The following is a 6,828-nucleotide window of genomic DNA, read 5'->3' as shown; positions in this document are numbered from 1 at the left end:
CAGTCAGTGGATTATCATGCAACAGGGATGTGCATTTTGGGGATGAGGAAGATAGCGCACAGCAAGGAAGCGGGGAAACCATTTTCCCAGAGAGCCAGGAACTGTTTCTCACCCTGGACCTGGAGCCAGTACTCTCCGAACTCACCCAAGGTGGGCTCCCAGACCTGCCAGGCAGAGAAGGGACCTCTGGTGAGTGTACCGTTGCTTTTAAACCATGTATTATATTTACAAGTGTGTTTAATGATTAATTTGCCCTGAAGACTTGGGATGCATTCACGGCCAGTACAGCTACTGGAAAAGTCTGTAACACGTCTGGGGATGGAGCAGAAATCCTCCAGAAACATCTCCATAAAGCTCTCCTGGATGGTCACTCCTCATGGTCACCTGGTTAAAATAGGGTAATTTCATTAAGGGGACATTCAGAGGTGGCCGTTCCTGCTGGGCTGTATGCCTGTGGCTGCACAGAAATCTTCCCCACTGTTAGCCACGCGGTGGGGGGAGGGGTGAAGCGATCATCCCAGAGAAGCGGGGGGGGTGTTAGTTGGGTTTGTGTTGCCCCTCCTTTTTAAATGGCCAACCCAACAGGTGCTTGGTATGGGAAATGAGGGCGCTGCTGTTTGAAGCCATTCCCACATGTTATTTAGGTTAAAAAAGCCAAAAGACTGTGGCTTACCATGGCTGCCTGCAAGCCGAATTCTGTTGCCCGGCCCTGCATGTGGGATCTCTCACACCAAACCGGCAGACCCTCAATATAAGAGGCAAAAAGCAACCTTGTACCAAAAGCACATGTGCTATGTAATGTTAACAGCAAGGTTCACCCTCAAAGAATCTACCCATTGTTTTCTAAAATGTGTCTTTTTAACTACTACTCTCCCTTTTTTTCCCTCCTGCAGCTGCAAATGTTTCAATGCTCCCCCTATCATTTCTGTCAGAGGCTAGAGAAGATTAGAAGGCAAAAAAAATGCACTCATGATGAAATGAGCTCATGCAGTCCTCCCACACTGAAAGAGCCCAGCAGAATGCGTGGAGGCAAGCAATGTCAGAGTCCAGGAAAGCACAATATGAATGCAAGGACAGGTGGCAGGTTGAAGATGATAGGTGACGTCAGCTTGCTGACAGAAGGCAGGAGGCAATGCTGAGGCTACTGGAGGATCAAACTAATATGCTCCAGCATATGATTGAGCTGCAGGAAAGGCAGCAGGAGCACAGACCACCGCTACAGCCCCTGTGTAACCAACTGCCCTCCTCCCCAAGTTCCATAGCCTCCTCATCCAGACACCCAAGAACGCAGTGGGGGGGCCTCCGGGCACCCAAGCACTCCACCCCAGAGGACTGCCCAAGCAACAGAAGGCTGGCGTTCAATAAGTTTTAAAGTGCTGTGTGGCCTTGTCCTTCCCTCCTCCCCCACCACTCCCAGGCTACCTTGGCAGTTATCCCCTATTTGTGTGATGAATTAATAAAGAATGCATGAATTTGAAACAACGACTTGCCTCTGCAAGTGGTGATCTAAGGGGGAGGGGAGGGCGGTTGGCTTATAGGGAAGTAGAGTGAACCAAGGGGGCAGGTTTTCATCAAGGAGAAACAAACAGAACTTTCACACCGTAGCCTGGCCAGTCATGATGTGCACCATGCCCTCCTGTACTCTTCTATGTGCAGCCAGGCAATTTGCTTCAACCTCCCACCCCGCCATAAATGTCTCCCCCTTACTCTCTCAGATATTTTGGAGTGCACAGCAAGCAGTAATAACAATGGGGATATTGGTTTTGCTGAGGTCTGAGTCAGTAAACTGCACCAGCGTGCTTTTAAATGTCCAAATGCACATTCTACCACCATTCTGCACTTGCTCAGCTTATAGTTGAACAGCTCCTGACTACTGTCCAGGCTTCCTGTGTATGGCTTCATGAGCCATGGGGGAGGGATAGCTCAGTGGGTTGAGCATTGGCCTGCTAAACCCAGCATTGAGAATCCAATCCTTGAGGGACTATTTAGTGGTCTGGGGCAAAAATTGGGGATTGGCCCTGCTTTGAGCAGGGGGTTGGATTAGATGACCTCTTGAGATCCCTTCCAACTCTGATATTCTATTCTATGATTGGGTAGGCTGGGTCCCCGGGATAACCATAGGCATTTCAGCATCCCCAACAGTTATTTTCTGGTCTGGGAAGAAAATCCCTTGCTGCAGCTGTTGAAACAGACCAGAGTTCCTGAAGATGCGAGCGTCATGTACCTTTCCCGGCCATCCCACGTTGATGTTGGTGAAACGTCCCTTGTGATCCACCAGAGTTTGCAGCACTATTGAAAAGTACCCCTTGCGGTTTATGTACTCGGCAGCTTGGTGCTCTGGTGCCAAGATAGACAGAACCCATATCCCTATCGCCCCACCACAGTTAGGGAATCCCATTGTAGCAAAGCCATCCACTATGACATGCACATTTCCCAGAGTCACTACCCTTGATAGCAGCAGCTCAGTGATTGTGTTGTCTAGTTGGATCACAGCAGCCCCCACAGTAGATTTTCCCACTCCAAATTGATTCCTGACTGACTGGCATTGCAAGCTTCCAAAGGGCTATCGCCACTTGCTTGTGAACTGCGAGGGTTGTGCTCATCTTGGTATTCTTGCACTTCAGGGCAGGAGAAAACAAGTCACAAAGTTCCATGAAAGTGCCCTTACATATACGAAAGTTTTGTAGCCACTGGGAATTGTCCCAGACCTGCAACACTATGTGGTCCCACCAGTATGTGCTTGTTTCCCAGGCCCAGAATTGGTGTTCAATGTGTGAACCTGCCCCATTACCACCAGGATGTCCAAATTGCTGGGGCCCATACTTTGAGAGAAGTCTGTGTCCATGTCCTCATCACTCTCATCACCACGCTGCCGTCACCTGCTTTTGCAGGTTCTGGTTCTGAATAAACTGCTGGATAATGCGTGTGGTGTTTACAGTGCTCATAATTGTGATCCCAGTGGACTCCATGCTTGCTGTGGTCTGGCATCTGTAGGAGAGCAGAGTGACAGCGGAAGCGGTGGGTGGATGACGATGCTGACAGCAATATGTCACCCACACGGAAAAGGCGCAAAATATTGTTGGCTGTTGCTTTCACGGAGGAAGGGACTGGGGAGCAAGTGGTAGGCTGGCAGCAGACAGTGCAGTATGACTGCTAGCCGTCATCGTCTCCTGGGTGCTCACCAGCAGACAGTGCAGTACGACTGTAGGCATCATAGTTTCCAGGCAGACTGAATCTTCATGAGATGAAACTTAAGAGAATGACCTGGAGTCACTCCCATTTATGTCTAGGCGCCCCTGAGCAACCTCACCAAGGTCTGCCAGGAGCTCCCATGTCTGCCCAGGCACCCCTGACTGACCTCACCAAGGTCAGCCAAGAGCAGCTAGGAGATGACAACGGCTACCAGTCATACTGACCGCTGCTGCTACAAAGCAATGAGCTGCTTCTGTGTAGCAATGCAGTACCCCATCTGTCAGCACTCAGGACACGTATGGTGACGGTGAGCTGAGCGGGCTCCATGCTTGCCGTGGTATGGCATCTGCATGGGTAACCCAGGGAAAAAGGCACAAAACAATTGTCTGCCGTTGCTTTCATGAGGAGGGGGGAGCCTGACGACATGTACCCAGACCACCCGTGACAATGTTTTTGCCCCATCAGGCATTGGGATCTCAACCCAGCATTCCAATGGGCAGCAGAGACTGCGAGAACTGTGGGATAACTACCCACAGTGCAACGCTTCAGAAGTAGACGCTAGCCTCGGTACTGTGGACGCGCTCCGCCGACGTAATGGTCTTTGGGGAATCATAGAATCATAGAATATCAGGGTTGGAAGGGACCTCAGGAGGTCATCTAGTCCAACCCCCTGCTCAAAGCAGGACCGATCCCCGACTAAATCATCCCAGCCAGGGCTTTGTCAAGGCTTAAAAATTTCTAGGGAAGGAGATTCCACCACCTCCCTAGGTAACGCCTTCCAGTGTTTCACCACCCTCCTAGTGAAAAAGTTTTTTCTAATATCCAACCTAAATCTCCCCCACTGCAACTTGAGACCATTACTCCTTGTTCTGTCATCTGCTACCATTGAGAACAGTCTAGAGCCATCCTCTTTGGAACCCCCTTCCAGGTAGTTGAAAGCAGCTATCAAATCCCCCCTCATTCTTCTCTTCTGAAGACTAAACATCACCAGTTCCCTCAGCCTCTCCTCATAAGTCGTGTTCCAGTCCCCTAATCATTTTTGTTGCCCTCCGCTGGACTCTTTCCAATTTTTCCACATCCTTCTTGTAGTGTGGGGCCCAAAACTGGACACTCTACTCCAGATGAGGCCTCACCAATGTCAAATAGAGGGGAATGATCACATCCCTCGATCTGCTGGCAATGCCCCTACTTATACATCCCAAAATGCCATTGGCCTTCTTGGCCACAAGGGCACACTGTTGACTCATATCCAACTTCTCGTCCACTGTAACCCCTAGGTCCTTTTCTGCAGAACTGCTGCCGAGCCATTCGGCCCCTAGTCTGTAGCGGTGCATTGGATTCTTCCGTCCTAAGTGCAGGACTCTGCACTTGTCCTTGTTGAACCTCATCAGATTTCTTTTGGCCCAATCCTCCAATTTGTCTAGGTCCCTCTGTATCCTATCCCTACCCTCCAGCGTATCTACCACTCCTCCCAGTTTAGTGTCATCTGCAAACTTGCTGAGGGTGCAATCCACACCATCCTCCAGATCATTTATGAAGATATTGAACAAAACCGGCCCCAGGACCGACCCCTGCGGCACTCCACTTGATACCGGCTGCCAACTAGACATGGAGCCATTGATCACTACCCGTTGAGCCCGACAATCTAGCCAGCTTTCTATCCACCTTATAGTCCATTCATCCAGCCCATACTTCTTTAACTTGCTGGCAAGAATACTGTGGGAGAACGTGTCAAAAGCCTTGCTAAAGTCAAGGAACAACATGTCCACTGCTTTCCCTTCATCCACAGAGCCAGTTATCTCGTCATAGAAGGCAATTAGATTAGTCAGACATGACTTGCCCTTGGTGAATCCATGCTGACTGTTCCTGATCACTTTCCTCTCCTCTAAGTGCTTCAGAATTGATTCCTTGAGGACCTGCTCCATGATTTTGCCAGGGACTGAGGTGAGGCTGACTGGCCTGTAGTTCCCAGGATCCTCCTTCTTCCCTTTTTTAAAGATGGGCACTACATTAGCCTTTTTCCAGTCATCTCGGAGCTCCCCTGATCGCCATGAGTTTTCAAAGATAATGGCCAATGGCTCTGCAATCACATCTGCCAACTCCTTTAGCACTCTCGGATGCAACACATCCGGCCCCATGGACTTGTGCTCGTCCAGCTTTTCGAAATAGTCCCGAACCACTTCTTTCTCCACAGAGGGCTGGTCACCTCCTCCCCATGCTGTGCTGCCCAGTGCAGTAGTCTGGGAGCTGACCTTGTTCGTGAAGACAGAGGCAAAAAAAGCATTGAGTACATTAGCTTTTTCCACTTCCTCTGTCACTAGGTTGCCTCCCCCATTCAGTAAGGGGCCCACACTTTCCTTGACTTTCTTCTTGTTGCTAACATACCTGAAGAAACCCTTCCTGTTATTCTTAACATCTCTTGCTAGCTGCAACTCCAGGTGTGACTTGGCCTTCTTGATTTTACTCCTGCAAGCCCAAGCAATATTTTTATATTCATTCCTGGTCATTTGTCCAATCTTTCACTTCTTGTAAGCTTCTTTTTTGTATTTAAGAGCAGCAAGGATTTCACTGTTAAGCCAAGCTGGTCGCCTGCCATATTTACTATTCTTTCTACACATCGGGATGGTTTGTCCCTGTAACCTCAATAAGGATTCTTTAAAATACAGCCAGCTCTCCTGGACTCCTTTCCCCCTCATGTTATTCTCCCAAGGGATCTTGCCCATCAGTTCCCTGAGGGAGTCAAAGTCTGCTTTTCTGAAGTCCAGGGTCTGTATTCTGCTGCTCTCCTTTCTTCCTTGTGTTAGGATCCTGAACTCGACCATTTCATGGTCACTGCCTCCCAGGTTCCCATCCACTTTTGCTTCCCCTACTAATTCTTCCCAGTTTGTGAGCAGCAGGTCAAGAATCATAGAATCACAGAATCATAGAATATCAGGGTTGGAAGGGACCTCAGGAGGTCATCTAGTCCAACCCCCTGCTCAAAGCAGGACCAATCCCCAATCAAATCATCCCAGCCAAGGCTTTGTCAAGCCTGACCTTAAAAACTTCCAAGGAAGGAGATTCTACCACCTCCCTAGGTAACGCATTCCAGTGTTTCACCACCCTCCTAGTGAAAAAGTTTTTCCTAATATCCAACCTAAACCTCCCCCACTGCAACTTGAGACCATTACTCCTTGTCCTGTCCTCTTCTACCACTGAGAATAGTCTAGAACCATCCTCTCTGGAACCACCTCTCAGGTAGTTGAAAGCAGCTATCAAATCCCCCCTCATTCTTCTCTTCTGCAGACTAAACAATCCCAGTTCCCTCAGCCTCTCCTCATAAGTCATGTGTTCCAGTCCCCTAATCATTTTTGTTGCCCTTCGCTGGACTCTCTCCAATTTATCGAATAGATAAATTATTGAGGCCTCACCAATGTCGAATAGAGGGGAACAATCACGTCCCTTGATCTGCTCGCTATGCCCCTACTTATACATCCCAAAATGCCATTGGCCTTCTTGGCAACAAGGGCACACTGTTGACTCATATCCAGCTTCTCGTCCACTGTCACCCCTAGGTCCTTTTCTGCCAAACTGCTGCAGAGCCATTCGGTCCCTAGTCTGTAGCGGTGCATGGGATTCTTCCGTCCTAAGTGCAGG

The sequence above is a fragment of the Natator depressus genome, chromosome 18 (assembly GCF_965152275.1).
Source record: "Natator depressus isolate rNatDep1 chromosome 18, rNatDep2.hap1, whole genome shotgun sequence".
Taxonomy (NCBI): domain Eukaryota; kingdom Metazoa; phylum Chordata; order Testudines; family Cheloniidae; genus Natator; species Natator depressus.
Note: the sequence above shows the minus strand (reverse complement) of the source record.